Consider the following 12,149-nt stretch of genomic DNA (forward strand, 5'->3'; position numbering starts at 1 on the left):
TCTGCTGTAGAAGGATGCATTATTTTCAGCTGATAATGGCTTTAGAGCAATACTTGATGCTATCAGTATACATTTTAGTATAACCTTGTGCATTTCAGAGATATCTCTGAGGGGCTATAAGTTTTTTTTTTTTTTTTTTGGCGTGGTTTCTTGTTTGTTTCCGTGTCTGCATTTGAATGAAGGAAATAGGTCAGTAGTACATTCTGCTTTATAGACCTTGTTTGTAGTTTGTGAGCAACCCAAACACATCTACAGCATCCCATAGACCCTTAAAGACAAGAATTTTGCTCCAAGGAAATACTTCATGCACACACACAAATCAGTTAGATAATTGTCATAACAGCTCCCTATAAAAAAAATCATAAGTAGAAACAAATGCTATGATTTCTTATACATTTGGATTAACCTTCATGTAGTATAAAAGCATGGAAGCAATAACACTCATTCAGATGGCAACATTTGGCTGCGCAGCCTTTAAGTTGTAAGTTAAGTGTATAGCATCTAGCTGGCGTCTCCTGCGCCCCCCTCCGCCCCTTCTCCCCCCCAACTCTGGGTGGTAGCCAGCAGTGCTGTTGGAGGCCGGGGCGATAAGGCGTCCTGCTTTTTTCTCTCTGCTTCGTCCCCTAGAGGGCAATCACTTACCCTTTTGAAACCCTCCCCCCACCAAGCCACCGTATTTCCCCCAGCTGGGGCTTAAGAAGTGTCTCTACTGATACAGAGAGGAGCAGCTAGAATGGCAGAGAGAGGGTGGCAGGGAGAACGAATGAGGAAAAAGAGGCACACTGGGGGAAAGAAGACAAGGCTAAGGAGACTGAGGCAGTTTGAGGGAGAGAAACACTGAAGGATAGAGGGACTCTTGCCTTTCCACCCTTGGAGCAGGGAGGCTCAGCCTGTGTCTCTCTCTCTCTCAGACAGAGATGGGCTGAAATGCTTTATCATGACCACCCTGTGCTGATTAAGCCTTATCAGATATATGTGTCGGAACAGCAGTCTCAGGAGGTTGGCGCATGCACATGCATGTTTTACTGTCAGCCGTTTTTTTTTCTCCTGATGGATTCATTTGAGTGGTATTTGATCTTCTGATCAGTGCAGACGTGTGTAGTCAGAGGAGGTTATTTCAAATAAACTGATAGCATGGTATCACATATTTGAATAATTTACAAGCACTTATTGACTGCATATCTGTTTGGAATTCTATATTAGGACATTGTCCATGTAGGTCCTATATTCCACTATGGTAGAAGAGCTGAATAACACTATTCTTCTGATTTGCCAAAGGGGTACTTATCCCTTAATAAAATAATTTCTTAAATATTGATAGTGTTACCTGCAGTATGTTGCTTGAACCTTTTTTGTGATTTGTCTCTTGTCTATGCATATCTCACCCTTGTCCGCTTCAGCCAGCCTTATCTCTTTATATGATGGGTTTATGCTGGACATGAATCACAAGACTGCTTAATGATGAGCATGCAGGGTGGCTGTGCTGCTCATTAGCATGGCTCATTATTGGCTGTGAATGAGGTGCTGGTGTCAGCCCATACAGCCTATGAGTCATCTTAGGGAGGGTCTCATCACTATGTCTGCCTCACACAGATGCAGCAGTAATATACCCCCTCAACCTCCCACACCACCCCCAACTGCCTCATTCAGTGACTGTGATCAGAGTGAGAGCGAGCGAGAGAGAGTTGCAGGATACTGAAACATGTTGTGTTTTCATTTCATTTTCACTCTGGAGATTACATATGATTAAACAGTAAAAAATCCACAGAGCTACATTATCACTGTGTGATTTCCAATACCATGCACTTTCCAATACCCCAAAGGCAGATGTTTTAATGCTTATTTGCTGCTTTTCGTGCCAAGGGACAGGACATTTTATTCCAGAGCGATGGAGTGTTGAATTAAGCGATAGTTTTCATGTACAGACACTGAAAGAGGGTTTCAGGAGAAACAATTCCCTTTGCATTGCTTATCTAAAAGCCCCCCAAAGCAGCTGGTGTTCTCACAAAGGGCCAGTGAAGCGTTAGATCAATACTTACCCTGGCTAGAAGCTATCTGATGCTCAAAATGCATGGATCTATCTCCTCTGCATAGTCCTGAGACAGGTGTGGACTTCTGGAAGCCACTATCTGATGGCTTCACAATGGGTAAACGGGGGGAGGGGGAGGGGGGTGTTTTGGTAGCACATAAAACGCAAATCAACTTTTCACTTGACAGACACATTCTTGAGTACCCTGTGTACTCAGGTTACTATGTTTATTGCCACGCAGTGAATTGGTGTTTTTCTAGCCCATATAGTGGAGTCACTTAATGGTAATCTAGTGCTATGCATTGAATGTGTGTAACAAGTTCCAGCAGTTTGCAAGTACTACAAGGTAAAGCCACCCTTGTCTCTTTCAACACAGACTCAAAGTACATTCTATCCAAGCTGTGGCTGGAGGTGAAACCTAATATCATCTTATGAATCTGAAGATTTATAATTTGTAAAAAAAATTTGCCAGTTACTGCAACTCATTTCGTTGTCTTAACTTGTGAGGTGATACTAAAATGAGCTATGTCAGCTGGCTCAGAATTTGTTTCGCTTGCCGCTTCGGTCTCATTCCTCAGAGATCATGCTGTTTTCCTCTCTCTTTCGAGATAAGAAGAGCTTTGACAACGAGGAGGATCTCACAACAGTTACGAGGTTGTTGTTTTGCCACTTAAGTGTTTGGTGCCTCCGAGGGCCATTTTATGCCCCCTTGCTGCTTTACATTCTCAACTCAATGCAAATGTATCTCCAGGGTGTCAGGTTGTTTGTTGACCTCCTTGATGTGGCCTCTGTCTCTCAAGGTCTAATGCTTAGCGGATACTTGAGACTGGAGTATCTTGTCGCGAATGTAAACAGCTGATGCTTGAGGACTGTCCTGGAATGTTTGTCACACAGGCAGACAAATGCAATCAGAGGCCGAAGCTGCCGGTACCCTGTGTGTACACACTTGTACTTGCAAGTTGGAACAGCCCTCTACTTACAAACGCTATTGTGAGTTTAGTCCATTCATGCATTGTATCGAATTTTGTTGCATCTTGCACATTCACTTTATTTCTAAATAAGTCGGTGGAAAATAATTAAATAGTGAGTTTACTCAAGTACTGTTCACTTGAGGTACTTGTCCATTTTATGCCACTATATTTATACGTTGCTTATAGTTGCTGTGCATATACTGCTTTTACATTCAAAACATATGATCTGTTTTGAAAATCTGATGTACTTCTACAGATTAAACTACCAAGCAGTATACTAGGTATTCTTCTTACAATTAGCTAAACTTTGAGCAGCTACAACATTCAATGTTGCTTACATGTTTATCCATCAGATATATGGATATATACATAAAAATAACCCAATTAAAATTGCACTTTAACTTTTCATACTTTAAGTACATTGAGCTGATAATACTTCTTTTTCTGAACACTTCTTCTACCACTAATGATATAACCAAATTCAAGAACCTCACCAAACTCACCCCACCCCTCCAGCATGCATTCAACCCCGAGGGAGACTATAAACTTTGAGCGTAGCCAATGTGAGACACGAGGATCAGCGTGGGTGTAGGAAGCAAGTCAATTTGTAACTTAAACCTTGTCACTAAGGCAACTATTGGATTTAGGAATGTGACATATGAAAATGAGACTTTTTATTAGCTGGTTACACATAACCAGCCTGTATACAAGTGACAACTGCGGATTCTGTAAGAAAGCGTGAAGAGTTTCTTGTCTCAGTTCCTGTCTTTCCTCTCCCTCTCTCTTTTTCTGCCTGTTCACTGTGCAGACGCCATCCCACAAAGCCACGGGAATCCGCAATGGCCTGAAGGAGATGACATCATCCTGGAGAACCTCCGGCTTACACAGTACAGTATGTCCTACAGTAATCATATTGCCATGTCATTCCCCATAAGCTCTGGATATTTAAATCCTTTAATTATATACCAGCAGCACTGAAGCTGTGTTTACTGTAAGAGTCCAGTGTATCTAGTTTTGTATTGTACATTGTTGCTTGTGTTAATAAACTTGTGTGGAGGAAGAGCCCTCAAGGCACTCACAGCCACTGTAATGAGAGTGTGTTTAGTCTGGAGACTGTGTAGGACTAATGCTGATGGATTGTATGGCTGCAGGTCAGGTCTTGCTCTCACACACACTGGTGGAGACTATGTAAGGAGCCAGGGAAAGTTTCATTTGTTAGGTTATAAAACATAATGTGTCTAAAATCCAACATAACAGTTATCAGTACCATGAATACAAGCTAGATGAAAACTACACATCATCACCATTTAAATAAAATAATGAAGGACATTGTTTACAGTTGCTGGCGTTTTGGTGGTGGAGTGGGAACATAGTTCATCAATAAAATGTAGTTGCTGTAGTCAAACATAAAGCCAAAACACTATCAATCTTAGAGAAATAGAACTGTTTATCATGTTTCACTTAAGCAGTCAGCAGATTTCTAAGAAGTATGGAACGGTTCCCACTGAAGCCATGAGGCTCTGCTTCCCTGCAGACCAGCCCAGACTTGCCCCCTAAAGAGATAAGATAGTGTTGACTACAGGCCACTCTGTGTAGAGACCAGTGAGGGGCCTCTGCTGTGCTTAAGGGGCAAGAACACTCCTTCAGAACTGCTTGTCGGAGGGTCAAATAGCTTCTGAAACCCTCTCCCCCCTACACCTTTCAGACATTGAATTAGGGGGCAGGGTCTGGCCATTTCTTTAACTTTCCGAAACCAACAATCTGGCTCTTTTTTTTTCTTTCTTGACACAACTATTTCTGTCACTTTACTGTAAACAACCAAGTGCAACACTATGAACGTCTCTCTTAATCTGAAAATGTGTGCCTTTAATCCCTGTATTTAAATTATAAATTCCCCCATTTCTATGTGGCTGTTCGGATCAGGTTTAAACACTTTTGATTTCCTTCTTGGTTGGACAACACGTCCTGCAAACCACTTCTTTTCTAGTGTAACTGGCCCTTTAGACACCCTCAGTTGTATCCTGTGCTCTGAAGTTTTACTGGTTTATGATCTTTGCACCACCAGTCGAATAGTGACAGTTCAAAGCAGCATGACAAATTGAGAATCCATGCCCTGTGGACAAATCTCAGGCAGCATTGTGTTAGGTCTTTACGCTTTTTTTTTAATTAGTAGGGAGGGTAACACAGACCTAAAGTTAGGGATTGCTAGTTTTATTTTTTCTCTTGATGGCTTCCTTACATTGCATGATCACACTAATTTTAATGCCATTTCCATCTGATCTTTTTTATGTTCCAAAACGACCACATACATGCATTTCCAAAGGCAATTTCCTAAGGTTTTATCCTTTAATTTGATTAGATTTGTTGAAACTAAACCTAACACAAAAAGTCTATTTTATACAAATGAATGCAAGAATACCATGGCTTGCTTGTTCAATCATCCCTTCTGTATTACTTTTTCAACAGACGAATGAAAGAGATTTAGTCACAAGCTCCAACATGGTTGGACAAAAACATCATTGCAAAAATCAGCCACATCAATCAGTCTTTAACCTTGAAAACAAAAACAAGAAGAAATGAATCCATGCAGAGACAAACACCTAAAGCAAATCTGAGCATTCAGTCTTGTTTGAACAGTGACCAGATAAGATAGCTCAAAGTTATCAGCACAAGATGAATTCCCAGAGGAACCCCGAAGAGGGGTTTCATCAATGTAGTGGGAGGGAGAAAATCAATCCCTCAAACCACATATAGTGACAAATAACCACCTAAAACTAAAGCGGGATTAGGTGTACCCTCCACAGCTTCATTAAGTCAAAAACTAGTAAGTCTAAAAATGAAAAGATGTGAAGGACCTGCACAACAATAAAACATGGCAAGTAAACACTGTGCAACTTTGTAAACATAATCATAATCATGCGGGCCACAATGAAAACGCTTGTTGTTTTTTTTCCAGTTGTGGGGCCAAATCTAGTGATAACATCATTCCCAACTCAGACAGAATAGCATTTGGCCTATTTTTCATCCTTATTCATCACATTCATTTTGACATAAAAATGAGAATTATTAGAAAAAGCATTGTCTTGTATGTAGACTTGAACTCCTTTAAATACCACTAGTCTATAGAAAAGGTCATTTCAATATCAACCTTTATATGCCAGCTGAATCACAAGTAAAGTTTCCCTCAAATGTATTTATGTTCTGAGTGTATGTCTGGAGAGACCAAGGCGCCACAGAAAAGGCAAAAACTTTCAATAGAGTCTGGTGAATTCCTTTTTACTTTGCATTACATATGCACATATAGACTGGTATTTTCCCCAGCATCCCATCCATATCAGAGCCTCAGTATGTCCTCTCCATACACTGACTCACTGCCCTTTCCTTCAAGTCTCTTAAGGATTTCTTAGACAGGCTTCAAGAAAGATTTTCATAAATGTCCTCTTTTGCAAATCCTCCACAACCCTCTGTGTGCGCTGAGAGCTATCTCTATCTTAACAGTAAAGGTCATTGGAGGAGACTTAGGGATATGGAAAGGCTAAGCTGTGTGCATGGGAGAGTGTTTAACAACTATCTAGAAATCAATAATAGAAGGTTTGGTAATGAGTGTGTCAAATCAGAGTCACAGAGTAACTCAGGTGTGGCAAAGCTTGATGCTTTTCTCAGACTTTGGTCTCTTAGGTGTCTTTAAATGTCTGGATTTTGGAAGTTCTGGATTATTGTAAATACATCCAGCACTTCAAGTTAAAGAGATATTTTGCTGATTTAAATCCAGTTCTGTGTCATGGCAGTGTGTGTAGATGAAAGGTATGTGGCCTCCCTCCGTGGCCACAGTGCACGGAGCTTCCAGCTGAGTAGAGCAGCGGAGATCTGTCGAGATCCGACGGATGACGGCAAACGCGTCATGGAGGTCAGCTGAAACCTGCTGGATCTCGGCAGACCCTGGCTGCTCCCAGCTCCATGCACTCACGCCATGGAGGAAAGCCAAACACCGTTGATCTGCATACACTGCCCACACAAAGATGACACAGAGCTGGATTAAAATCCCTTGAAATGTTAGATTTTGTTGTATGTGTCACAACCTCTCACCCTTGGTTGGATATAGTACCCTGATTAGACACTGATTAGGTAAATATGTGTGTATTATTTCTTTTACTGATTATGTTAACGTATGGAATTAATTCACCTCTTTGAAAAAAAAAATGTAACAGGCTTTATACCTGCGTTAAAGATATTAATAAATATCTGATATGTCAACACAAAAACTTCTCATTTATTATTTGTGGGGTCTTTTCAAACTGAGTTTCAGTGTGAATAGAAGAGCTCAGGATTACAAGATGAGTGCTGGAACGTAATTGAGATAATGAACAGGAAAGCAAAGTTTCGAGAAGCCACGGAAAGAAGGAATTTAGTCGTAAAAGTGTGAGCGGATTAGCTCTTCTCTTATTTCCAACATTTCCTCTTTGATACGTCCCAACACTAATCTCATTATAAGTGTCTGTCAAGCATTCATGACAAGTCATTTTAACAAGGTAGAGTTTCCTGTTCCCTTTAAATTCACAGCCGTCTTCACAAATGAAAACACATGAGAGGTTCCTCTGAAACGGGCTAACAAGGAAAAGAGAAGGAGAAGGCTCAGCAGTTTTGATCATTTCAAACCCTGACTAACAGAAATAATTCAAAAGGGAATGTGTTTTCTTTGTAAATGTGTTCACTGTGACCATTGCAGTGTTTAATACTGTAATGGCCTTAGAAGCAAACAGTTGGGGCCCGCAGTTTTCCTGGTGAAAAGTACTCATAACAATCTACATTCAATATTTATCCATACTTCATTTTTATTCTTTTATATAGTTCACTGTATGTTTCTAGTGAATCAGTGCTGTGAATTCTGGTTGGGGACTTTTAGGTGGAAACTTGCTTCTTAATCCTCCTAAAATCAGTCTAACCATTGTCATAGAGAGTATGAAAGAAATATTACAGTTCTATCATAAAAGTATTTGAAGAAGAAAGGGCAGCTCATAAAGCATTGTGTTCCAGATAAACCTGTAGAGGAAGCAACACATAATTAGCGTTTTGTTAATTGGGGAGAACCACTATAGTGTACTTAGTGTGATGCTAGACTAAATTGTTGAACATAATGATTTTTACACGCTGTAAATGTGTTTTGTGTAACAACTGCCTCCCTTTTTCTTTTAACAAGAAATGTGAAAAATATCCTGAGGCATTATTTTTGAACTACTTTTATGTAACAAGCTGATTGCATAAATATTACATCGTCTCTCTGTCTGCAGCCTATAGTGCACCATCTCATATCACGTCTGGTGGTAGATGTAACTTCCAAAGCCACACTAAGGTGGCTATAATACCCTTCAAACTAACTGTCTAGATATATCACGACCCCTGCGATCTCTATCTGTCCATCACTGGAGTAATCTGACCATTGCAGATAAATGCTGTGAAAGGTCTTAAAGCACTAGGAAGACCAGTACCTTAATCATGGCTAATCCCTGGTAGCGAGACTTGTCTTGGGGGGACACGGGGTGGATACATCACCCCAATTAGCAGTAGCTATAGCTTTAAAACCCTGTCATTAGGCGCCCATAACCTTCCTGTCACTCATCGTAGCTGCTGCAGCCTCTAGTTAGTGCACTGTTACAATTTGTCACATTCATGCATGGCAGTCATGTGAGTTTGAGCACATGGTAGCATGCACGCATACACACTTGCATCAATAAGACAGCATGCACATATACCGAAAGGATTTAAATGGTGATACAGGAAGTCAACGCAAATATGCAATCTTCAATGAGGCAAATTGGGCATATACGCCATGTTGCTAGCGGGTGTATAACCTTAATAGGCTGATGTATGTATGACATTCCTCCAAGCGTTAATATGAATAGACAGGGAGTGTTGCCCAAGCATCAGAGTGCCCACACTGTTATACCATGTTCAATATACACTGTGGCTGACGTATTAGAAATATACCTTCGAAAAGAAACATGCATTTCAGATACCTTTCTTTTGGTTAATGAATGATAGGGGAACATGTACATGCATTTTGAATGTCCATATAGCTATATGAGCTCTGTATGCAGATAGGGTCCCTGGTGTTTTAGTGCGAGATAGTCTTCCAGGCCTTTGCTGGTAGACAGTGGAGCATTAACGGTTATCTTGGCGAAAGCACTGCCATTAAGCCTTCAACAATAAGACCAGGGTCAAGGATGAAGTTGAATGACAGCTCCGGATGAATATAATTTCCGAGGAAGCGATAAAGAAGGGTCTTGTACTCGCATTAAAAAGCAGAATAATATTTTTTTCACCAGGTTGTCTGCTCCTACATATTTTCATTCTTTGCGCCATTCTCGAGTGAAGAGGTCAGATTTAAAGGAGGACAATGACCAAGCTAGTGAGATTGATGGTGAGGACGAACAGGCCAGCGTAATCTTGGCTAAATCAAAGCTATTCACTGTTAATGAATATAAGAGGGAGACCGCACTGTAAATCATCTTATGGTCTAATGTATTAGTGATAATGAATTCACGCTGCCACATTTAACCTTAGTTTTGCAATTCATTATATTTGAGATTAACAAGGGAGAGAACTTAAGTGAACTGTCTGCAGGGAATTATAGTCGGGCCTCATTGTCAATCAAGGATTGTGTTCCGATGTCTTTCATTAGGGTTGGAGGAATTAAATAAGACTTTTTAATGGCGGATGGCTCTCCCATTTAACGCTCCTCTTGCTCTCCCAAGATGGTTAACTCTTCATTACCCAAATTAAAGGCATCCATCTCTGTTGGCTCCTGCCACATTGCCATGACCTCTACCTGTCAAAACTTTCATGTAAGCTCCTGAGTGATGGATGATACCCCCGAACCCCATTGTCAAAATTATCCAGTGACTGTCCAACCCTCTCTGATCCATTCAATCCATCTCCCCAGGCTACGTGCCACCAGCCATGATTTAACAATGAAGCAGAGGCTCTAATTTACTCTCACAGAAATTAGAAACTACCTTTTAATGATATGCCTGGGAGTGTTCTAAGAGTTCACAAGGATCACCCCCAAAGCTTTCAACTCACTTTGTGAGGGCTGATCATTCATATTCTTCAAATGTGTTATTTCAGGGGTTGTTCAACATACCTAGGACCAGAGGGAATTTAGGAAACCATCAGGAATAGGAAAGAAGGAAAGTGTTGAAATCAGTTTTCACATTTGAAGGTCACAGCTGTTGTTGAAAGGATATGATAAGATGGAAAAATGCTAAGCAACAAAATGTAAAAATATTTCTGAAAATCTGTTTATCAAGTTTGACGGAGTAAGAAAACAGTTTTCAGAACATATTTGAGTCGTCTGTAGGGACTTGATCACTGAATTTGAAAACCTTAATATATGCAGGTGGAACTCTGATCAATAGATGATATGCACTGTGGGTGTTAACGCTTCAACACTGGAATTGCATCATGCTCAACTGTTTTTTTCAAAAAGTATTTGTTGACAAAGAAAGCACAGTTCTCACAACTTCCTCCCTCTTTTTTGCCCTCAATATTTGCATCACCTTCAGACACATGTAAATATTCAAACATGCCACACGTCATACATAAAACATGATATAAGTGGTCCCATTCTTGTCTGACCTCTTGTCCTCCTGCTCCTCACCCAGACAGATGTAGATAACACTCCAGACACACCTCACTTCCTGAGAGGAGAGTTATAGCTTCCTGGGAGAGGAACTGCCATCCCCTGGAGCCCTGAGGAGTTCGACAGCTACCTATGGAGAGGGCACGTCTCTGACTTGTAGAGCTGCTCTGAGGCTTCTCTTCTTACTTTGAGATCCTCCGTGTACCTGTCAAAGGGTCAAAAGGGTACGCTCACTGCAGACAACAGGACTGTGTTTGTGTGTCTGGGTGTATTTGCGCATATGCACATGTGTGTGTACGTGTATGTGTGACCCCCCTGTGACAGATGCCAGGCTGTTTATGTGGGAGTTGTGGGAGCGCTGGGTGGGCAGGTGGGTAGACATGCATGTGTTTGCGAGTGCATGTGTGAAGGAAGAGTGTGTGGTTTGTTGTGGGTGGGTTTGAGCAGTAGTATAATGTGAGAAACTGCACTTGTCAAAATATGCAGACATGCGTGTGAATGCGTTTGCATTCATGGGCATATGTGCGCATATGTGTCTGTACCTGCACACACTCTGTGAGTTTAACTGTACCAGGAGCCAAATGAGAGCCTGTTACCAGGCTTCATTAACATCACAACCCAAAACTGATGTCCCCAGATCTAGAGCATAACAGATTGGCTCTGGCAGCCAGGCAAATGATGAGCTAATCGTAGCCAAGGAGGTGACCATAGTTGGTTTCAGCTTATTCAGGATTATGACTCAATCACGGAGGCTTATGGTACTTAGGTAATTATTTAATCAAAGAGTGGAGGAGTCAATAGAAGATGACAAGAGATTAATTATAAGTCGGGGATGACTTAAATTCATTGTTTTTACTGGTCCACTCTCTCCACAGTGGCAGGAGTAAGAGTTGATGGGATAGGGATCATTCGGAGGGTGAGTGACAGCTCTAGTGGAGCAGGAATAATCAGAGTGGTATAGTCAACACTAAACCCCCTTAGCACGCATTGAGATCTAAACAGTGCTATCCTTGATTAAAATGTTTAATTAGCTGTATTAAAGTGCAATACGAAGCTAGGGAATGGAGTGAAAACATCCTTTCTCCTGTGTGTATGGATCAATGGGGTTCTTTAAAACCAGCCGGAGTCATGAGCTAACTGTTGCTCTCTATCTACTGCAGCCCATTACTGGTGGCTCAAGCAATATTAACCAATGTGTGTGTGTGTGTGTGTGTGTGTGTGTGTGTGTGTGTGTGTGTGTGTGTGCGCGCGCTAAGGGCCGGGTTATACTAGAAAAGATGCACTTTGCTTGTTTGATTGCGTAGCAAAATCAGTGTTTATATGTGATCCAAATGGCCGCACCTGCAGGCGGGGTGAAGAGCCAACTGTCATGTGTGATATCATTTAGATACAGGAATAATAATAATATATCCTGGAATTCAATCTTGCACTTCATTTTTTAACATTAAAAGTGACAGAAATAGTTGTGCTAGGATGAAAAAAAGAGAGCTAGATAGAGAGAAGCAGTGAG

Source organism: Perca flavescens, chromosome 20, assembly GCF_004354835.1.
Source record: "Perca flavescens isolate YP-PL-M2 chromosome 20, PFLA_1.0, whole genome shotgun sequence".
Classification (NCBI taxonomy): domain Eukaryota; kingdom Metazoa; phylum Chordata; class Actinopteri; order Perciformes; family Percidae; genus Perca; species Perca flavescens.